Consider the following 24601-nt stretch of genomic DNA (forward strand, 5'->3'; position numbering starts at 1 on the left):
TTACAAATGGTGCCATGAATATGTCCTATCCCAAACTCAATGTGGGAACCAAGAAAAGGTGGCTTTTCAGAGAGAGATTTAGAGAGGTAAAAGTCTGCTGGGATTATGCTGGTCATAAAAGTTTAGCTAAATAGAGAGCACCACTCTGTAGAGGAAATTTTATAGATTGCAACTCTAGCTCCTATTGGTACTTCTGGAAAGAAATGTCATGCTTCCAGAAAAGGAATAGGGAGACAGAGGAGGGGAACAAAAAGAGGTGGAAATCAAGAGAACTATTTATCATCTGATGCAATGAACATATTTTAGAAATATTACTTAGTTTTTATTTATCAAGGATTTGCAACATGTGTAGGACTTATTCAGGGAAATGGATGAAGCTTTTATGATTTCCTTTGATTTTATTTTTGATATTTATTTTTGACCTGAGATGTTATAAACTTTACCAACACACATACACATTATACATGCAGGGAAGTCATTGTTTAATATATAAGGCCTGAAAATTTCCAAATATGATAAAACCATTCATCTGCACATTTAAGATTAATGAATGCCACTTGAATCAGCTCAAACACATGCACATGTAATACATCAAAACATTGAAAGACGAATACAGACAGAATCTTGAGAGCACCAAGAAAAATGTGATTGATTACAGAGACTTCAGTGACAGTAATACTAAAGCTGAAGACCAGAGTGTTTTAGGATGGCAAGCCCAAGGATCTGAACAAAATGAGCTTTCCAGTCGCAGAATCCTAAATCCTGACAAAACTACTCTTTAACAACTGGAGATAAATTGAGACATTCCAAGATGAGCACAAATCCTTCAAGTCAAAAAAGAAAATAAATTAGTAGATATTAAGTTACCTTTACAAAACATAACCATATAAATAAACTAACAAATAGGTAAATCAAATTTTTTTCATGTGAGTCCTTTTTTTTATTGGGTATTTATTTCATTTACATGCTATATCAAAAGTCCCCCACATGCTCCCCCACCTACTCCCCCAACCACCCACTCCCACTTCTTGGCCCTGGCATTCCCCTGTATTGAGGCATATAAAGTTTGCGCGACGAATAGGCTTTTCTTTCCACTGATAGCCGACTTGGCCATCTTCTGATTCATATGCAGCTAGAGACACGAGCTCCTGGGGCGAGGGGGGGGGTATTGGTTAGTTCATATTGTTGTTCCACCTTTAGGAGTGCAGATCCCTTCAACTCCTTGGGTACTTTCTCTAGCTCCTCCATTGGGGGCCCTGTGATCCATCAAATAGCTGACTGTGAGCATCCACTTCTGTGTTTGCCAGGCCCCGGCATAGTCTCACAAGAGACAGCCATATCTGGGTCCTTTCAGCAAAATCTTGCTAGTGTATGCAATAGTGTCAGCGTTTGGAAGCTGATTATTGGATGGATCCCTGGATATGGCAGTCTCTAGATGGTCCATCCTTTCGTCTCAGCTCCAAACTTTGTCTCTGTAACTCCTTCCATGGGTGTTCTGTTCCCAGTTCTAAGAAGGGGCAAAGTGTTTACACTTTGGTCTTCGTTCTTCTTGAGTTTCATGCGTTTAGCAAATTGTATCTTATATCTTGGGTATTCTAAGTTTCTGGGCTAATATCCACTTATCAGTGAGTACATATTGTGTGAGTTCTTTTGTGATTGGGTTACCTCACTCAGGATGATGCCCTCCAGGTCCATCCATTTGAGAGAAAACAGGCCAAAAAAATAAGTAAATAAGATAAGAGTCTTGTGACATCAGAATCTACAGAAATATGCAATTGTTCTTAGAATGTGCTTCTTGCTCCTTCTAGGTATAGTGGAGAGAAGGGAATTCGCATTGGATTATTCATTACCACTGGTTATGGTTATTAGGATTTTTGTTGTTGTTTGGATTTTTTTCTTTGTTTTTTTGGTTTTTTTTGTTTGTTTGTTTGTTTGTTTTCTCCCACATGCAGCTTGTCTTTGTAACTGTACACTTCACAGAGGTGACTCTTCTCATCCCTCAGAGGATAAATTGCCAGATGCTCTGAGTAAAGTTGGCTATTGCTTGAGACTTTAATCCACATCATTTTTAAGCTCTGATCTCCCAGGTTCATGCCACAGACTAGAGTGGTAAACAGATCAACAGAGAGTATATTTAAAATATAATACTGTTGAGGGGCACAGCCATGTAACATCACTGTTTAAAAATATGAATGAGTAACTTTTCTAGTATACATTAATTAAATATATACATTTTGATTATCAGAATACCATTAAAAAAGTAACTCAAAGACATACAGTAAAAGAATCACTAGAGCATTAAAAAAATCAAATAGAAAAATATGACTGGTTCAAAAATGTCACAACTTAAGAGATGGCTGAGCAGTTAAAAAATTCTTAATGCTCTTGCAGAGGATCCAAGCTCAATTCTCAACACCAGTGCTGAGCAGCTCACAACTGCCTATAACACCAACCCCAAAGAATACAATACCCTTCTGGATTTTACAGGCAGGCACATACATGTGACATACATTAACACACACACACACACACACACATGCAAATACAAATAATAAAGTAATTCCTTTTCTTAAAAATTACAGTTTGACTACATCAGTATTTGAGCATATAAACAGTGACAAAAACTTTACTATCCTGGTGTCAATGCTAGTCACTCAAAACTTTTCATGTTACTTTTTTGAATACATTCATTATAACTTAACATGATAACATGCTATCTAAAACCTTCTTTGTCTCATTTTTATTTGAAGAAGAAGGCAGAGAAAAATGATTTTAAAATGTAACTATTTTATATAGGTAGAGTGAATATGTTTATGGATTCATGCCATGTGTTATATTACATTACACTTACAGAACATTTTATTTTTTTAAGTTGGATATTACAACTAGTCTTTCTCTGTGTGTGTATCTCTGTCTTTCTCTGTCTCTGTCTGTCTGTCTCTGTCTGTCTGTGTCTGTATCTCACTCTCTCTGTCTTTGTGTGTGTGTGTGTGTGTTTGTGTGTGTGTGTGTGTGTGTGTGTGTGTGTGTGTGTGCACGCGCTCGCGCGCACGGGCAATGAGATGCGTGTAGGTCCCTGTGTAGAAGCCAGAGAACATCCTGTTTGAGTTAGTGCTCTCCTTTCACACCTTGTATTTGCGAACTTAAGTTATCAGGCATGGCTGCAAGCATCTATACCTACTGAGGCATTTCATTACTGAAGAAAGCACTTTAAAATAACTTCTCATGACACACTTCACAATAGTAAAAAATAATATAAAATGCCTTGGTATGACTCTAACCAAGCAAGTGAAAGATCTGTATGACTCAGAGTAAAAGAACTTCTGGGTGAAATTATCATTCCTGACCTCAAGCTGTACTAAAGAGCAATTGTTTCTTGAAGTTCCTTTACTCTTGACTCTCTTGCGTATAGTTTTTGCTATCCTGGTTATTTATTTATTTATTTATTTATTTCCTATTCCAAATAAATTTGCGAGTACTACTCAGCTATTAAAAAGAATGAATTTATTTATGAAATTCCTAGGCAAATGGTTGGACCTGGAGGGCATTATCCTGAGTGAGGTAACCCAATCACAAAAGAACTCAAATGATATGTACTCACTGATAAGTGGATATTAGCCCAGATACTTAGTATACCCAAGATATAAGATACAGTTTGCAAAACATATGAAACTGAAGAAGAATGAAGACCGAAGTGTGGACACTTTGCCCCTTAGAATTGGGAACAAAACACCCATGGAAGGAATTACAGAGACAAAGTTTGGAGCTGAGACAAAAGGATGGATTATCTAGAGATTGCCATATCCAGGGATCCATCCCATAATCAGCCTCCAAACACTGACACCATTGCATATACTAGCAAGATTGTGCTGATAGGACCCTGATATAGCAGTCTCTAGTGAGACTATGCCGGGGCCTAGGAAACACATAAGTGGATGCTCACAGTCAGCTATTGGACAGATCACAGGGCCCCCAATGGAGGAGCTAGAGAAAATACCCAAGGAGCTAAAGGGATCTGCAACCCTATAGGTGGAACAACATTATGAACTAACAAGTACCCCGGAGCTCTTGACTCTAGCTGTATATGTATCAAAAGATGGCCTAGTCGGCCATCACTGGAAAGAGAGGCCCATTGGACTTGCAAACTTTATATGCCCCAGTATAGGGGAACCCCAGGACCAAAAAGTGGGATTGGGTGGGTAGGGGGGTGGGGGAGGGTATGGGGGACTTTTGGGATAGCATTGGAAATGTAAATGAGGAAAATACCTAATTAAAAAAAAGAAAATCATAAAAAAAGAGCAATTGTGATTTAAAAACTTCATGGTATTGGGACATAGACAGGTAGGTAGATCAATGGAATAGAATTGAAGACCCAGAAATGAACCCACACACCTATGGTCACTTGATCTTTGACAAAGGAGCTGGAACTATCCAGTGGTAAAAAGATAGCATTTTCAACAAATGGTGCTGGTTCAATTGGAGGACAACATGTAGAAGAGTGCAAATTGATCCATACTTAACTCCTTGTACAAAGCTCAAGTAAAGTGGATCAAGGAGCTCCACATAAAATCAGATATACTGAAACTAATAGATGAGAAAGTAGGAAAGATCCTTGAACTCATGGGCACAGGGAAACATTTCCTGAACAGAACACCAATGGCTTATGCTCTAAGATCAGCAATCAACAAATTGGACCTAATAAAATTGCAAAGATTCTGTAAGGCAAAGGACATTGTCAATAGGATAAAATGGCAACCAACAGATTGGGAAAAGATCTTACTGATTCTACATCCAATAGAGGGCTAATAACCAATATGTACAAAGAACTCAAGAATTTGACTCCAGAGACCCAAATAACCCTATTAATAATTGGGTACAGAACAAAACAAAGAATTCTCAACTGAGGAATACCAAATGCCTGAGAAGCTCCTAAAGGAAAGTTCGACATCCTTAGTCATCAGGGAAATGCAAATCAAAACAACCCTGAGATTCCACCTCATACCATTTAGAATGGTTAAGATCAGGTGACAGTAGATGGTGGTGAGGATGTGGAAAGAGAGGAACACTCCTCCATTGCTCATCAGAATGAAAGCTGGTACAACCACTCTAGAAATCAGTTTGTTGGTTCCTCAGAAATGTGGACAAAGTACTACCTGAGGACCCAACTATACCAGTCCTGGGCATGTACTCCAAAGATGCTCCAAAATATTATGAGGACACATGCTCATAGCAGCCTTATTTATAATATCCAGAAGCTGGAAAGAACCCAGATGTCCCTCATCAGAGGAATGGATACAGAAAATGTGGTACATTTACACAGTGGAATACTACTCAGCTATTAAAAACCATGAATTCGTGAAATCTTTAGGCAAATGGATGGAACTAGAAAATATTATCCTGAGTAAGGTAATCTTAAAAGAACATACATGGTATGCACTCACTGATAAGTGGATATTAGCCCAAACGTTCAGAAGACCCAAGGTACAATTCATAGACCATGTGAAGCTCAAGAAGGAAGAAAAAAGCATGGATGCTTCAGTACTTCTTAGAAGAGGGAACAAAATACTTAAGGGAGAAAATAAGGAAACAAAATATGGAGCAGAGACTGAAGGAAAGGCCATCCAGAGACTACCAAACCTGGGGATCTATCCCACATACAGCCACCAAACCCAGACACTATTGTGGTTGCCAAGAAGTGCTTGTTTATAGGAGCCTGATACAGAATCTGTCTTCTGAGAGGCTCTGCCAAAGCCTGACAAATGCAAACGGGAATACTCTTAGGCAACCATTGGACTGAGCACAGTATCCACAATGGAAGAATTAGAGAAAGGACTGACAGATAGAAGGTGTTTGCAACCCATAGGAACAACAATATCAACCAACTAGAAACCCCAGATCTTCCAGAGGCTAAATCACCAACCAAAGAGTACACATTGAGGGACCCATGGCTCCAGCTGCATATGTAACAGAGGGTGTCCTTATTGGACATCAATGGGAGGAAAAACCCTTAGTCCTGGGAAGGCTCAATACCTAAGTGTAGGGGAATAATGCTAGGGTTGGGAGGCAGGAGCGGGTGGTTGGCTCGGTGGGGAGCACACTCATAGAAGTATGACAAGGGAGGATTGGATAGGAGTTTCCAGAGGGGAAACTGGAAAAGGGGATAACATTTGAAATATAAATAAATAAAATATCCAGTAAAAAAAAAAAAAAAGAATTGATAGCTAGAATTAAGTGCAGAGACTAGAGAAGTACCTGTAATACATAATACACAGAACTTATCTTCTCTGCATGACTACATTTAGTAACCAGAAGAGTTTTAAGAATTATTTAAACAAATGTATTAATAAGCAAAGATGATATAATTTTAAGTCCTATTGAAATTATTTGGGCTCATGGCATGTGAAAGATTGTTTGAACAGTTCTTCTTTGAGCATTCTCATGAATTGTGGAATTGTATGATGTTTGTTTTCATTTAAGGGGAAAAAATGGAAAAGCCTCCTCAGAATCTGCTTTGATTGCTTTGAAAAACCAATAAACAAAAAAAAAATCCTTTCTTAATACTTTTTCACTTATGGCTTTGAGTCAACTGCACCCCATTACTTTTTTTCCTCCTTTATCTATTTTCAAGGTAAATTTAATGGCTTTGGGGGAAAATTCTAATTTACATCTCCCTTTTGAAAGACATTTTCTTCTCTGTATTTTCTTATCTTGTGCTCTGAAGTCTCATTTCAGTCTTTCATGTGGAGGAATTAATATTTTATGTGATGAATATTTCTCTGATATTTTACTCCTTTAAATGGGTTGTGTCTAATGATCTGATCCCCAAAATGATATGTTCCCATTGTAATTCCAGCTCTGAGGAAAACTTTAGTGTACTCAGAGAGCCATCATAGCCTTATCCAAGAATTATAAATTGCCTTACCTACACAATGGAGAGGGAGCAAAGCCTTTTTGATAATAAAAATAAAATGAACAAAGTATGATTTTGATGAAAGGAATAAATGGTAAAGAGTGACATAACTAATTATGATATTTTGAATATATGACATATATTCACGTGTTCAGTACTTCCTAATTTCAAAAATTATTCTTGAGCTATCAGTGTCTGAAGTATATATCTTAAGATTTTTTACAGTAAAATAAAAGCTAATGTTAATTGAACACTGAGCATGTGAATCAAGCACTATCCCAGACTTTTCAGTATTGTCAGCTTATTTCATTCTTATGACAATTAGACACATAGACATAATTATTGCTGTATTTTGTTGTAAAAGTTTCTGAAAGAAGCAGAGTTTAACTAACCTATCCCAGGATTTCAAGTCAAGTATTTGATGGTGAGGCCGGCCATTTTAACCTCTGTAACTAGCAATACTAACAAAAAGTTACAGAAGAAATGATTCAAATAACATTAATGATAGTGAATGATTTTTACAGTTTATAATAGTCTTTAAAAATGATAAAATATGCCTCAAAGATATTTTTGGTAACTTTGACTAGGGAGATTCTTTCAATGATTAAAATTATATGTATTACAAAATATATGTATCTTGTAGCAGAGATCTCAGAACAGAGCTTGATAGGCATAGTCTTGAAAATATTTACCAAAATTAGATATAAAGTATTCATATCTGCATTTCTAGATGGTTCTCAGTGATTCACCAAAGTATCAGAATCTTAATTTCAAAAGAATCAACCTTTCAAAACTCATAGAAAAGTTTGATAATGCTGACTATCACATTACTGTGAAAAAGTAAAATTATACCTCAATCATTAATATCACAATGATTGAGGGTGAATGAGAGTCTTTTCTGTTTAATACACAATTTATGTATATGAACATATCTAATTTTCCTTAAGGTTGCCTTTTATAAAGTAAGTCAATAATAGGCCAGTGGCCTAAGGGAAAACTAAATACTATTGTTCTGCTAAAGGAACATTGCAATAAACTTACTTCTAAGACACTCTACTGGAGCTATATATCAGTGCTTAACTCAGCAATTATCAGAGAGGCTTCCTCTTGCAGTACATGGGGACTAACAGAGTCCTACAACTAGTCAGCATGCAGACAGTGAGAGACTTTGGATCCCTCAGTCATAAAGGGGATATCTTCATCAAATTCCTCCCCTCAGAGCTCAGGAATCTTTATAGAAGAGGAGGCAGAGAGATTGCAAGAGTCAGAGGGGATGGCTCACAGGAAGGATTTAGTGTCTTCTACACACACCGGGACTAGTGCCTATGTTAACTTACAGAGACTGTGGCCAGGTGCAAAGGAGCTGTACTGGTTCAAGTCAAACAGAGTCCAGTGGGAAGAGAGGGAAGTAGAGAGGATCCCATATGCCCAGCAGCCAAGAAGCTGTTTCCAGGTGACCACCACTTACAAGGGAAAAATTCAATGTTCTTCAACACATTCTCACTAGTTTATAAAACACATTTAATGGTGGGCCCATGCACAGAAGTACATGGGCAACACAAAGCAAACTCGGTGTTATTTTTGGAGACTTTTTGTTTCCTATTGCACTGGGCATTTTTTTTTTTTTTTGGTCTTACTGGACAATTGGTTGTCTATTATGTTTTGTGATTTTGTGTTCTTATGGGTTTTAGTTGATTTTGTGTTTGTGTGTATGCGTGTGTGTCCGTATTTCTTTCTTGTGCTTTTTCTTTCATTTTTATTTTAAAACATGTTTTACTTACCTGTTTATTTTCTAAAGAGAGAGAAAGAGAGAAAGAAGGTCTGGTGTTGGGTGTATGAGAAGAATTTGGGGGACTAAAGCAATAATGTTATAATTCTACTTATCTTAGGCAACATTAAATGTTCCTGGTCTTTGATACTATGCAGCTGCTACTGTCAGGAATTAATTTATGTTGTAAAACAATATTGCCTTATTTACTTTTAGTGTGTGGTATCTAGTGTTATCTTCTTGCTCCATGCAAAAATATTAATTCAATTTGTTTTTCCAAAATTATACTCTCATGTATGGAAGACAAGAAACAAAACTATACATTTGAATCCAAAGCCTGTGACTGTGACTACTGCTTTTAATTGAGCAGCCTTTGTGTTCTCCATCCCCCCACCCTTATTTGTGCTAAATGGCTTAATGGCTCTAATAATTGCTAATGAAATATAATAAAATTTTACCACTTTTATTTTAGCTTTTAAATCTTACAAATTCCATAATTTTAGGCCTGTCTGTTTCTATAGTTTTGGGGGTTGTAAAATAAATACCTGTCTAATCCATGCCATTAAACTCAATATGGAAAACATTTCACTAGTCAATGGAATCATCTGTAAGAATTATTACTCACTGGAAGGTTGAATTTTCATTGACCAATACAGATTTGTCTACTGGACCTTGGATCCAAGGACCTTAAAGAATGGGGTCCAATTTTCTGAGGAACCGCCAGACTGATTTCCAGAGTGGTTGTATAAGTTTGCAATCCCACCAACAATGGAGGAGTGTCAAAGTGTAGACACTTTGTCCCTTCTTAGAATTGGGAACAAAACACCCATGGAAGGAGTTACAGAGACAAAGTTTGGAGCTGAGACAAAGGATGGACCATCTAGAGACTGCCATACCCGGGGATCCATCCCATAATCAGCATCCAAACACTGACAGGATTGCATACACTAGCAAGATTTTGCTGAAAGGACCCAGATATAGCTGTCTCTTGTGAGGCTATGCTGGGGCCTAGCAAACACAGAAGCAGATGCTTATAGTCAGCTACTGGATGGATCACAGGGACCCTAATGGAGGAGCTAGAGAAAGTATCCAAGGAGCTAAAGGGATCTGCAACCCTATAGGTAGAACAATATGAACTAACCAGTACCCCCGGAACTCATGTCTCTAGCTGCATATGTATCAGAAGATGGCCTAGTTAGCCATCAGTGGAAAGAGAGGCCCATTGTTCATGCATACTTTATATGCCCCAGTAAAGGGGAACGCCAGGGCCAAGAAGTGGGAGTGGGTGGGTGGGGGAGTGGATGGGGGAGCATGTGGGGGACTTTTGGGATAGCATTGGAAATGTAAATGAAATAAATACCTAATTTAAAAAAAAAAAAGAAAAAAAAGAGTCACCAAGGTCCATCCACTGTTTGAGTGAGGGTGATTGCATATGTGTGAGTCAACTGCAGGTGTGGAGCTTCTCAGAGGACAGCTATGCTTGGCTACTATCTGCAAGCAAAACAGAGTATCACAATAATGTAAGGGATTGGTGCTTGCCCATGGGATGGGTCTCAAGTTGGGCCAGTTATTGGTTGGTCATTTCCTCAGTCTCTTCAACTTCTGTGCCTACATTTCTTGTACACAGGATAAATTTTGGGTTGAAAGTTCTGTTTGTGGGTTGGTGTCTCTATCTCAATACTGGGGTTCCTGCCTGACTACAGGAGGTGGCCTTTTCAAGTTCCATATCCTCAATAATGTGAGTCATGGATAAGGTCACCTCCACTTATCCCAAGTCTGTCTCATCATGGAGATACTCCCTACCTCCCCCCCCCCACACCTCCCATCAGTTACAGATTTTCATTCATTCTCATGAACAATCTCTTGTGTCCATCCCAACACCTGATCCTGAACCCCCTATTCTCCCTCCAAGTTTCCTCCATTCATCTGTCTTTTATGACTATTTTATTCCCCTTTCTAAGTGAGGTTCACTCATCTTTCCTTGTGTCTTCCTTATTTAGCTTCCTTGGATCTGTGAAATGTAGCATGAGTATCCTGTATTATCCACTTATAAGGGAATACATACCATGCATGTCCTTTGGGGACTGGGTTCCATCATTCAGGATGATATTTTCAAGTTCCATCTATTTGTCTGCAAAATCCATAATGTCTTTGTTTTCAATAGCTTAATCCCAATGTGTAGATGTACCACATTTTTTTTATCTATTCTTCAGTTTAGAGACATCTAGGTTGTTTCTAGTTTCTGGCTGTTTCAAATAAAACTGCTATGAACATATTTGAGCAAGTGTCTTTGTGAGATGGTGGAGCGTTTTTTGGCTATATGCCAGAATCAGTATGGCTGGGCCTTAAGGTAGAACTACTCCCAATATTCTGAGAAAGAACCAAATTGATTTCCAAAGTTATTTACAAGTTTCCACTCTTACCAGCAATGAAAGAGTATTCCCCTTGCTCCACATCCTTGCCAGCATGTGCTAGCTCTTATGGTTTTGATCTTAGCCATTCTGATGTGTGTAAGATGGAACCATAGAATTGTTTTGATTTTCATTTCCCTGATGGCTAAGACTTTGAACATTTCTTCAAGTACTTCTCAGCCATTCTAGATTTTCTGTTGATAATTTTCTGTTCAGCTCTGTACCTCATTTTTTAAAATTACAATATTTGGGTTATTAGTGTCTAACTTTTTGAGTTCTTCATAAAATTTGGATATTAGCCCTCTTTCAGATAGATGTAGGGTTGGTGAAGATCCTTTCTCAATATGCCAGCTTCTGTTTTGTCCTATTCACATTGTCTTTTGCCTTACAGCATCTTTGTTTTTCATGAGGTCCCATTTATCAACTGTTGATCTTAGAGCTTGAGCCATTGGTGTTCTGTTCAGTAAATTGTCTCTTGTACCAATGCATTCAAGAATATTTCCCACTCTCTCTTCTATGAGAAAACCTGAAGATATTCTATTTGTATATTCCTGACTTTGATTTACTCAGGGACAAGTTGGTAATTCATTCTTCTCATTTACACTTAACAGGGGTTAAGAGATATGCTAGGTCTGTTGAGATTTGTGAGGAAGTACAATTAAATGCTAACAAGGCCTTTATTTATAAATAAACATATTCTCAAGTAGTCCAGATGTGTGAACTCCCTGTGTAAAGCTTAGTACTTTGTATCTCCAAAGAGAATATTAATCAATATATTTTGGTGCTGTAGAAATAATTGATAATTGTTTTAAATGCAATACTACAAAAGCAAAATTTCACACTTTCTGTAAATAAATCACTTTAAAACAAAACAACATTTTATTGGATTATGCCCCACTTCTGCTGTTGTTTATAAAGGACTGGGTCATCATTTTCATGTCAAATGGTTTAATCAGAGCCAAGTATTTAAAGGCATGGAATCAGCTTAGTTTCTGTGATGTAACAGCTCCCCCATCTTACAGACTAAAGAATACCAACTGAAATTTTTCTTTGGAAAAATATTATTAATAACATCTACATGATTGTTTTGCTTATTTTCTCTTGGGAACAAAAAAATAAAAGAAAAAAAAGGAAAAAGCACAGCAGATGCATGCATTCTCAAAATAGCCATTTCTTGTTTATGATCTCATGAGGATGTGTGAATTGCTGTACAGCATTAAAAGTGATCTCTGGGACTGGGAGGTTGAAATTCATTTGTAGTGATGAATAAATGCTGCGGATTTGATGCTTTTGAACATGTTCAGCGAAACTATGATTTGCACTTATCAGCCAGTGTACTTTAAAGCCAGATGTTTCTACTTGTATTCTCATCAAAAGTTTCTTATATTTTGATCACATAATAAGAAGACAAAATTTTAGAATAGAATTAGATTTACTAAATATTTAAACAAACATTTGCTCTCTTTTCAGACCTGCCCAGGAACTGTAAGTGTAAAACAGCATCCCTCACTTTTCCTTTCCCTCGAGGAAGAAACTACTCAAATAACAGCTGTCCTGAAGGCCAATTGTTCTGGATAATCAAGGTGAACACTTTCCATGACACTCCTGAAAGCTAACTCTCAGTATATAGAATATTTTTGACATCATCAGAAAACAATTAATAAGTTAAAATTTCTCAGTCTTGAAAGTTCCATAGACCCTGAATAGTGTAGTTCTCCAAGACCTTTTTAGCATAAAGAATATATGAAATATATGACAATATAGAGAAATAATTCCCAGCTCATATCACATCATAAGAAAAATATTACAGAAACATAGGTTATCTTATATTTTTATAACAATAATTTTATATAATAATATTATTATTTAACAGGAGAAATTAAGAGATTTTCTTTTTTATTTAATGTTTTTCCTTTTATAGAAAATAGATTATTTTCATGTCATTTCATATGTCTTATTTATGGTTTCCTCTTCCTCTACTCCATCATGATGAAGCAAACAAAAAAAAAACAAACAAACAGAAGGAAAAGAGTCCAAGAAAAGGAACAGGATCCAAGCCAATACTGCATTATGGTGTGTCTGAAGACAGCTATAGTGTACTCATATAAAAAAAAAATATATATATATGGAAGGAAGAAAAAACTCTGACATGATATGCATGATGAGACAAAGAACCTCCAATAATGCCATTGACTTCATTTTCTGTTGGCCATCTAGTGCTGGACATGCAACCTACCTTTTAGATTACTTTATTTCCCCAGAGAGATTCCCTTAGAGGAAACTAAAGTTTCATTTGCATGGGACTATGGAGTTAGCTCCAGGCTTAGGAGTGGCAGCACATATCCACTTCTTTTAGCCCTAGAACTCCATGTGGTACAGACCCATGCAGGCTCATGTATGTTACTTCAGTCTCTATGAGTTAATGTGTGTTTCAATCCTGCTGACTTAGAGAACCATTTTGGATGGTTGGTTGGTTGGTTGGTTTTGGTGGCCTCAGTCTGTTCTGGCCGTTACACTCTTGCTGCCAACTTTCCCACAGGCTTCCTTGCATCCTGCTGGGAAGGATCCATTAGAGATATACCATTTAGGCTTGAGAGTTCCAATGTATCTCATTTTCTGCACAATGTCTGTATTTGTTTCCATGTGCTATAGGAAGAAGCTTCTCTGATGATGGCTGAGCAAGACACTGATCTATGAGTATAGCAGAGTGTGATTAGGGTCAATGTTTTTGCTTTTTAAAAACAAACAAACGAACAAAACTAAACAAAAACCAAAAACCGAGCTGTAGTATTTGGAAAGAACGAGACTCTAAGTCTTTTGGCTATTTAGTCTCAGATTCTTAGTTACCCAAGTTTTTTTTATAGGGGTTCCATCTTATGGCATGGGTATTGAGTCAAATTAGATATTGGTTGGTTCCTCCCACAAACTTTATGCTAAAATTGCACTAGCATATCTTATAGGCAGACTACCATTGTAGATAAAAGGGGTTGTGTATGGATCAGTGTTTACATTTCTTCTTTGGTGGCATACAGAGTACCTTTGTGTGCTAAAAATGCTAGTGTGCAGGAGTGGAACTTCTACATAGGTACCAACTCAACTTCTTCACATTCAAGGAGTTGTGTTGCCCTCAGCAATGGAGCCTTATCATCAGTTTGAGGAGATCAACCTAAGGTCTTGGCAACAGCAAGTGCTGTTTAGAAGATTCAAGGGTGCAAGAACCAGCCTCAGTTTGGAGAGGGATTCTGACAAAGGGGGATCTGGGAGTAGTGAAAAAAGACAACTTAAAGTCAAACCGTAGGTCCAAGCTGACAACCTGTGTTCTGCTAGATAGAGCTTTTCCAGTCAGTTTCTATGTTCTGCTTTCTCTCTGGAAATTTCTCTCTCTATGTCCTACTTGCTTGCTATTCTAACAGATCTCTCTGTCCGTGTCCTGATTGCTTGGGATCAATTCTCTCTTTTTATCCTAAAAAAAATTCTCAGGGTAGCTCATCTCTTGCAGAACATAGATCTGTTGTTTTTGTTTTGTTTTGTTTTGTTTTGTTTATCAATCCAATCATTTACTCCAGGTTTTCCTTTGGTTATCTTATGAATCAGCATCCCTTGACTGCAGCCTTTTGATTTTTAGAAGTCAGAAAGCATATATTATTTTTCTTAACATTGCAAAAGTATTTAGAGATCTGTCAGCTGTTGTTAAAACACAGACTATAAACTAGTTGGGTGTGACCCTGCCCTGAAATTACCATTTTTATCATGACTGGACCTAACCTTGCCTTGTTTTATTCTGACCCTTAATTCAAGAAGTTATCTGCCTTTCTAAGTATAAATAAAACACTTATCTGGAGGGATATCCTTCAATCAACACCCTCTAAATCTCTTTATCACTTCTTTAGTAATTTTCTACCATGTTGGCTCACAGCCAGCTGCTTTTGTTCTTTTAAATTTGTGTTGCCCCTCATATAATTCATATTGCTTCCTTAATTTTTACATAGTAGAAAAATTATATATTTTCTAATTCCGTATTTAGAGTTCTTTTCTGGAGCCTTAAGAACTGTCCTGAAGGACCCAGTATTTGCCATTTTGCTGAGACATAGCCACACCTTCAATTCCTGGGCTACTGATGTTTCTAACCATCATGGAGTCATTAAGATGAACAGGAAGACCATTCTTTGGAAGGAAAGAATCATCCACTACACACACACACACACACACAAACACACACACACACACACACGCACACTATGCATGTAAATGGCCCTTTGGTTTACCTGTCTCTCTTCATATTTTTTCACTTGCTCCCACCTTTCCTCCCTCTCCTCATCTGATGCTCCCATTCCGGCTCCACTCCACCAATTCATAATTTTCTATTTCCCTTTTCTATCAATATCTATCTACCCCCCAATTCCCTTACTCTATGTCTAATTCATGTGGTTCTACAGGATGTTATTTGGTTATCATTGGCTTAACAGCTAAAAAAACAAATATATAGCATATATCTGTCTTTCTGGGTCTGGATTACCTCACTCAGGATGATATATTTTTTTAATCATCCCATCCATTAACCTGTGGATTTTATTATTTCATTCTTTTTAATGGCCTAGTAATATTCATTTTGTTTAAGTGCACTAGATTTTCTTTATCTGTTCATATGTTGAGGGGCATCTAGGTTGTTTACAGTTTCTAGCTGTTATGACTAAAACAGTAGTAAACACAGTTGAGCAAGAGTTTCTATAATAAGATATAACATATTGGTTTGTATGCACAAGAGTGGTATAGCTAGAACTTGTGGTCGATTGATTTTCACCTTCCTGAGGAACTGCCACACTGATTTCCATAGTGGTTGTACAGATTTTCAGTTCCACCAGCAATGGATGAAGTATTCCTCTTACTAGAGAATTAGCTATCATGTGTTTTATTGATCTTAGCCATTCTGATGGATGGAGAAGAAATCACAAAGTAGTTTTGATTTATACTTTGTTAATGACTAAAGATGTTAAGTGTTTCTTTAATTGTTTTTTCAGCCATTTTTAGTGTAATTCTGAAACCTAGTACAAATCAGAATTTCAAATCACTTATACTATTTATCTTATTTTACACCAGGATATAATTATTGTATTTGTGAATGACACCTATTGGGATGATTATTTAAATATATGAAATATGTCATAATAAAATAAGAACAGTTAATATTGTCATCTCCTTTGCTCAACAGTTAGAAGCCAGTACTGATCGATAATTGCTCCTGATTCAGGTCTCAGCTCTTAAGTCAGGTGACTCACAGCAGCTTTTAAAACCAACTCCAGGCAAAGCAGTATCTCTGACTTCCAGAGTTACTGAACTAATGTGCAAACACATACACACACACAAACACTCACACAAACACACACACACACACACACACACACACACACACAAACACATGAAGAGGGGAGTTGGTTGGAAAGAAGGAACTTAAAATAATAAAAATATTTACTTTTAAAAATATTTATAATTTCTTTGGGTTAGAGTCTTCAGATTTCATTCCTTTTTTAAAAGCAGAATATATAATACATCATTGTACCCTGTAGCAACAATCCTGTGCTTTACAACATTAAAGCTTACTCTTCACACCTGACTTCATTATGCTAGCCCTATTTAGGTTCCTTACATAATGCCCTTTCCTAGCATCTAGTAAGTACTATTGGACTTTAACACCACAAATATCTCAGCTTTCCCATCAGACAGAACATATTCATCCCTCTGTGCTGCTTTATGCCACTTACTGTTAGCTCTTTGATCACTGATGTGTTCACAGTCAGTCATTGGAATGGCTTCATTTACAGAACTAATCAACCCTTCCCCCTTTTCTGTCCCTGCCACACAAATCCACAGTTAGTACAACATGACAGAAGAGAATTCCGGTCCAATATTATGGAATGTTTGATGAGAACAACAACAACAAAATTCCTATGAGGAAACTTTAGTGCCCTGGAGTGGATTCAGCTTCTTGGCTGGCTGAGGTTGACTACGCTCAGTGATCTCATACAGCAATGCAACGTCAGCCTGGGTTGAATTATTTCTATCCTCTATATTAGATTTCATTTCTATCCTCTACATCAGATTTCTGTCTATGCAAATTCAAATACTTCGGAATGCGAATGAATGGGATACTTGTGTGTAAGGAGTATGTGCACATATATGCATGTATGAGTGTGTGTGTGTGTATGTGTGTGTGTGTGTGTGTGTGTGTGTGTGTGTGTGTGTGTGTGTGTGTGCACGTGCATAGGGAAGCCAGGGGACAGCTTAGGTGTTCTTTCTAATGAGCTGTTAATTCATAATTGTTTCATCAGTCAGGATTTCTCACTAGGACCTGGAGTTTTTAAGTGTTTGGGGTGGGGGTAGTGTAGGTCTCAAATCATGATGCTTCCTTGGAAGCACTTCATTGACTGCGTCATTTTAGTGTTCCTGAAATAGAATTCCTTCTTAAAGTAGTTATTACAGGCAAGGATGTATACTTAGAGTAATTTTTTGAAGGCATGCATGTGTTATAAGCATACCTAATATGTATTAATTATACACTTGTCTGAACTACATGGAGTATTAAAGAACTAGAGCTACTACTATATAAGAAAAAAATGTCCTCAAGAGTTTACTTTGACAATAGCATCAGGATTGATGGAGTGGTATAAATATTACGCAAACAATAGAGAGGAAGATAATTTTCACAACTCTGAATAACCTTCCAAACATCAAGATCATGTTTTATTCTACACGGATTCTAAAACATAATATATATATGTTAATTTTTCCTTTTTTAGGCTGCAAATATCATGGAACATGTCAGAATACAAATATGCACATGGAAACAAAGGGGCTACATATTGAATTAATGATAAATGTCAATTTTCTGATTATAATTTTAGGTAAACAGTGATACAGTACAACCAAATGTCATATTTGATAGAAAAATTACTTATACATTTGGAGTCAAGCTTAACACACCAGGTTCCAAGGCTGATTCATCATCAGTGCACACTGAAGGTCCCCACACTGCTAGAAACAACAAAGAGAACAAATTGTCAATGGATTTTAATCAGGATTGCTAAGTGGAAATGGTGTCTCATCAGCCTGCTTTGTGGCTCTGGTAGCCATTCTGTTTCACCTGTTAAGTACTTCTTGGTTTAAGAATAGGATAAAACATCCTCTGAAATATGATCTACCATACCGAGCAATCTGTTTCATCCATGCTTCGTGTATCTAGCATATGTTCAGTTCAGTATTAAAATAGCAGAGGAAAACTTGTGGTTTCTTAAAAAAAATCACAAAATAAACTGTTAAATTATAGTTTTCCATTCCTTAACACATTACAGTATCAAAGGAATAAGTAAAATAAATATTGTTGGAAACGAGAAAACACAAAAATCAGGAAAGTTTTCTGTTCACATTGTTTCTAATAAGAACTTATTGTTTACTTAAATCTCATTGACACAGCATTGTGACAGGGTCATAGCTGAGACCACAGCACATTCCAGCAGCTCACAGATAGACTCAGTTTCTTTTCCAAAACTGAACAGATTTTGATCAGGACTGTGTCCACCCTCTTGAGCTGTGTTCAGTACTGTAACCTTTCAGTTGGAGCATTTACTTCTTACAGCACAGTATATCAAACACACACTGCAGTAAAGTAAAACAAAACAAAACACTAATCCCTCTGAGAGATTATTTTATCCCTGAAAGTCAAAACATGCACAATAAAAAAGTGACTACGAGTCTATCTATACATTAAAAAAGAAAAAAACAAAAACCAATAACAACTAAATAAGACAGAAAGATTTGTTTCTTTCTAATATGCTTTAATGAAACTTATTTATTACATGACTGGAAAGAGATTGTTTCTGATAGCTAGTTTACAAAGCAGTCATTAATAGGTCTCAGCAAGCCTTAAGTATAGCATTTTTCTAAAATTAATGAATGAATGAATTAATTAATTTGTAAATGTGTACAGACATCTACCTTCACATGCATGTGGTTCCTGAGGACACCAGAGGCGACTAAAAGAAGGTTTTAATCCCTGCTAGAGCTGACTCTGGATAGATATGAGCATTTTTTCACAGTTCTGGGAACCAAACCCTAGACCTAGGTAAGTGCTCTTAACTGCCTAGTCATCTCTCAGCTCAGTATTTGAATTTCAGTCTGAAGCACAAAACCCTTAAGTTTTCAAGAAAATTAGACAAATGATATCCCATGCTATGTTTTGTATTGTTGGGGAACACACTGTTCAGGTATTCTAATGTTGCTTCTAGGGAAGTAAGAGTGAGTATCGTAAAAGCAACCCTGAAGTTTGAGTTGGAAGTCATACAGGACTTGCAGACATTTCACAAGAAATCAGGAGAGACACATCTGGAGTTTATAATTCTTAGTTGAGAAATAAAAATCAATATTATAATGAATTAATTTGGCTATTGGTTAAGCACTCCGTGAGAAACAAAGGCTGAAAACTATGGTCAATTCCCCTCTTCCAGTCGTAGTGAAGAACATTAGTCAAAAGCGAGGTGATTCATGCACTTCCTGGTCTATTAGCAGAGAATTTAACATCATTGTATAAAGAAACAATTCAATGCCCATCAAAACATATTGCTTTTTTATTCTTGATCCAAAAAAGATCAGAGCAATGGAACCAAAGAAACTTTAAAGCATGGTAACCAAACTAAATGAGAAAAAAAAAAGGAAGGTTATTTAGAAAAAAATAAATTAGTAGAGAACATACAGTCTTTCCTACCAAATTCAATGATTAGAAAGAAAAACAATTACTGAAGAATTGGGGGGAAATTCCCAGATCATGCTGTAAAAGTTGATGTCAAAAAATTGTTCTGGTAGCTGGGAAGATGACTCAGTGCTTAAAAGGGCTTGCTGGACACACATGAGGACCTAGCCCAAAGCCAAATGCCAGCTCTTGGGTTGGAGAACAGGAAGGCAGGTGAATACATAGGGCTTGCTGGCCTATCCAGCCTCATGTAAAGAGTTACTTCAATGTTCATTGAGAGAATATGTCTTAAAATATGGTGGAGAGCAATTTGGGGAGACATTTGATTTGTACCTTAGATCTACATAGGCCTATGGGTTTTGCAAGAGACTATATGTTTTCATACTCATAAAACTTACCAGACATTATTTACCTTAATGTAAATGCATTCTAATCAAATACATTGACATAAATTTTTTAAGTTAATTCTCTTGGGGCTGCTATTTTAGAAAATCCAACTCTATGTTCTCAAACGAGTGAGTGTCATCTTACCTGTGATCACTTACTTGTGGTCACCTGCCAGAGATTGAGTGCAGAGTATTGCTATGAATTTACAGGAAAAAAAAAAAAACACAACTACATCTGTAAAACAAAGGTTTTGCTACATACTTCACCATAGGGCTTTTAATAGAATGATATCAAAGCCTTTCAAATGCCTTAGGACTTCTATCCAATGGGATTCATTGTATCCAGTTATATGCATACATCAAGACATAATAAAAATCCAGAGTTGTTTTTAGAATAGCTATTTCCTAACTAGCTTGACTTTAGATTGACTTTAGAGTATAGCTTAGAGATTGCATGTAAATTGTCATAAGATTACATATATGTGAACATACATATAATAAAGTGCTTAATGGATAAAAACTGGGGCTTAATAATCTTTCCAAAACATTGCAAAATATAAAAGAGTCTAAACATACTGTACTTAATACTCAGTTCAACCAGCAAAGCATAAGTAGTCTGGATTTCTGTGTACTTTTACCTAGAATCTTTACTTTTAGAAAACAAGTTCCCTTTCTAGTCCCAAAATATATAAATTGTGACAGCTCAGTCGTACTTTAGTAAAGAGTGGCATAACAATCATAATTACTTTTATCTAGTTTGACAAAGTAGCTTTGATGATAGAAAGAAATCAAAATCCTATCATTTCTTTCTTAAAATGATGGATATTCTTCAATGGAATGATACACTGTAACTATAGTAACTAAGGAGTTGTTTGCCAGACTATCAACAAAAACAAGAATAAAAAGGATGGATAGTAGTAATAGTGCTTAAGGGTTATTGTTTTGTTCAGAGATATTTAATGCTGGCTGAGATAATTCCCTTTGTGTAAACTCTCAAGAAATCCCTACCTAGTGATCAGTATTATTATTTTTAATGCACTGGTATTTCCAAATTCGAGATTCAACTTTAACGTTTTGGGAGTACAGTACCAAAAGCAGAAACCATGAAACAGCATTCCACTCAATGATTATTTGAATCTTCAATGATAGTTCCCTTCCCATTAGGAAATGAAGAAACTTAATAGCAGATTCTAGAAAGTCAATGTGTCCTTACAAGTCAAATCAAAGCTCAAGAAATAACTAACTAAGGGGGGAGGGGTATGTTTGTCACTGAGGTATACTAAAAATGAGTGTCATTTCTTAGACCTTTAGCCCAAATTATGTTTAAAACTTCTTAATAAATATATCAGAGATAAACCAGATGTTCAACACTGCTAAAAAAAATTAGTTGCTTGGGGTAAGACTTAGAAGCCACAATATTCTTCACTCATGAGCTTCATGTTCAGAAATGTCAGAAATATGCTTTGAAGCAAATGTAAAATTGCAGAACTATGAAGGTCACAGCTATATTAGCTATTAATTTAATCTTTAGTGCGTGGAATTTGTTTGTTTTGCCTCAAATTATTCTTTAAATGTCCAAGGAAGAACTTTATCTCTCCTTGATTTTTCAATATCATTTCAAAGTTTTAAGGTCACAGAGCCAATAATTAATAAAATAACTAAAAGCTACTAACTCAACCATGACTCAAACATTCAGGTGTTTCCGATTAAAATGTGCTTCTTAGAAAGTACAGGGAAGAAAAGAATGAACTAATATGGTGACATACTACATGCATCAATTCATAGACGTAAGATTCATGAGCTTCAATTTTTAAAGGAGTAGGTTATATTTTCTCCTTATATTAGAGCAAGCCAATGAAAAATACTAATGCATGCATAAGTCAGGAATATGTTTTATGTATCATTTTGACTGTAAAATATTCACATTTCCACTTTTGCCTGAAATTAAGAAAACACAGCCTTTCTTTTCATTTCTGTGAAAATAAAAATTCTGGCATTTATGGCCATAATTTCTTGGGAAAATCACCTGGAGGAGACAGAAAGCTGAAAATTATTTTTAAAAAAATGACTTGGCTTAAGTTTAAATTGGGACTAACTAAGATAATCAAGATAGATTCCCTGTTGAGGAAATAAGCCAAATTTAATCGAAATTATAGAGGATAGGGTTTTCCTTTTTAAATGCTACACAAAAGAATCCTATTCTAAGTGTATGAACTATTGAAAAAGTAACAGCTGTAGAGTTAGCTATTGGATAAGTAGAAAACAAAACAAAACAAAAACCTTATAACCAGTTTACAGATCTCTCTCTCTCTCTCTCTCTCTCTCTCTCTCTCTCTCTCTCTCTCTCTCTCTCCCTCTCTCCCGCCCTCCCTCCCTCCCTCTTTCCCTTTTGCCTCTGTGTGTGTGTGTGTGTGTATGAGTGTGTGTGTGTGTGTGTGTGTGTGTGTGTGTGTGTGTGTGTGTGTGTGTGTTTGCTATACAATAATAAAAAGGTACATTTTGTTAGCTCTGGCACTTATGAAAATCACAATGGACTCTTCTTCAACTTTCTAAAAACAATAAAACATTCATGGAAAATAATGCCCTTTCTCCTCCGTTTTTTTTTCTTTGTTTTGTTTTGTTTTGTTTTTGTTTTTTGTTTTGCAATCTCCAATTAGTTTGCAAAGGACACAAACAACACACACATCAGAATGAAAGATTCTTGCCTTAGTAGGCAATTTCCTAGAGGGAAATGGGGGTATTGGGTGAGCAGAGTGGGGTGAGCACAAACACCTTCCACACAGCTCAGTGAACAGAAGCCTGAAGTTAAATGGCATTTCTGCCTGGGAAGTGTTGCACCTTGAGAGAACACTGAGATGCCCTGCATCACTCCCCAACTTCAGCCAAAAGGTGGTGTCATCTTTCTCACCACTAAACACATTTAAGACAAGGCACCCCAACTGAATTTTGCCTCGTCCCCAACTGTTAGCATCTTCAACTGGCCCAGTTGGCAATGAGTCTTCTTCTTACCTTTGTCCGGGTATAAAATGTAAAGGAAAGAGGAAAAAGAAGGAAAGTTATTCAATCCAGAGAGGCAGAGGTCTTTTGGATTCTGAATCAATATTTGGATATATACTTTGTTCACTTTGGTGAACCACAAATACTTATTTAGGAGACTTAGTTCTTTCAGCTAAGCGGGACAGCAAGTGGGACAGTCCTGAAGGCAAAAGAAGTCACCCTCCACATCCTACTTGGAAGTGCTCATTTGGATCTTCCTGGAGTCCAAGCTGGGGCGATTTCATCACTTGCCCTCAAGTCCACAAAGCTTCCAAGTTTAAAGGGAAGCCAGAAAGCAGCACTTTCTCTTCTGTGCCTTCAGACGTGGCCTCCTCCTTGAGGTGAAGGCTCTACCTTGGGATTTCTTGGAATACTGGGTTATCCACTTCCTTGACTATACACGGGAGAAACACTCACGGTTTTTGTGGAGACTCTCCAGGACTTCATGGTGTCTGCTGAAGTATTTGTCCTCCAGAGTCCTTTTGCAGATTTGTATGGAATCTTACTGGTCAGCACCTGGCTGTTAAGAGAGATGCTTGGATGCTCAAACTCGTTTTCAGTTCTGCAATCTACCGCTGAAGACTTGCACTGGAACCTGGAGCCCCGGCGATGTGGCGGAAATGCTTGGAGACTGCGCGGCGGGAATCGCAGCCCCAGCCAATGCTCCTCCGGAATCAAATAACCAGCAAGTAGATCGCATTGCTAAATCCAGGGGCGAACCACCCAGGGATAAACAGGAGTGGAACCTGGTCGGAAGCAAAGAGAGGAGCCCAGAGAAGGGAAGAGAAAACTGGAGCAGTTACCACTTAAAGTACTCCAGGCTGAGTTCATCTCTCAAAAGGCAGCTGTGTGGGTCTTGATTACGCGTGGGTGCCTGTGCGCGCACTTGGATAGGGCCCGTGGGTGTGCCTGAATATGCACGCCCATGTGAATTCGCAAGGCAAGGGTAAAGCCTCAGGGTCTACTGGGAGCAAAATTCCAGAGCATCCTATTCTGGGAGGAACAGTATGGTGCAAATAGGCAAGGAAGTGCTCCTTGATAGCCAGTATCCCCCTACCCACCCCCCCTCAATTCTTCCATGCAGGTTTGGTTCAGGTTGGTGTTTGAACTTAGAGGGAGGCACAGAAACCAAAAATCAAGTGCTCATCAACTCTATCCTGAAAGGACTAGCTTCAAACCACTCCACATACTGTCTTTAGGGGGTTTCTGTGAGCTTGGCTGGGGTCTGAGACTGGGGATTAACTGAGAACCTGGGAATCTTGGCAGGATTCCAAGAGTAAAGCCAGGGAGGGCCCTACCCAATGTTTCCCCAAGAGGCTCTTTTTTTTTTTTTTTTTTTTTTTTTTTTTT

The 24601-nt window shown here is 37.2% G+C and overlaps 1 long non-coding RNA gene across 1 annotated transcript; it reads right to left on the reverse strand.

The window, feature by feature from the left end:
* Positions 1-1926: 1926 nt before the first annotated feature.
* Positions 1927-24087, reverse strand: Gm20063 (predicted gene, 20063). Its single transcript, NR_045049.1, has 3 exons — positions 23225-24087; positions 18068-18118; positions 1927-2101 (listed from the first exon to the last, which is right to left on the reverse strand). It is a non-coding gene; the product is annotated as a predicted gene, 20063 (long non-coding RNA).
* Between the last annotated feature and the right edge of the window lie 514 nt (positions 24088-24601).

The sequence above is a fragment of the Mus musculus genome, chromosome 12 (genome assembly GCF_000001635.26).
Source record: "Mus musculus strain C57BL/6J chromosome 12, GRCm38.p6 C57BL/6J".
In the NCBI taxonomy this organism is placed as follows: domain Eukaryota; kingdom Metazoa; phylum Chordata; class Mammalia; order Rodentia; family Muridae; genus Mus; species Mus musculus.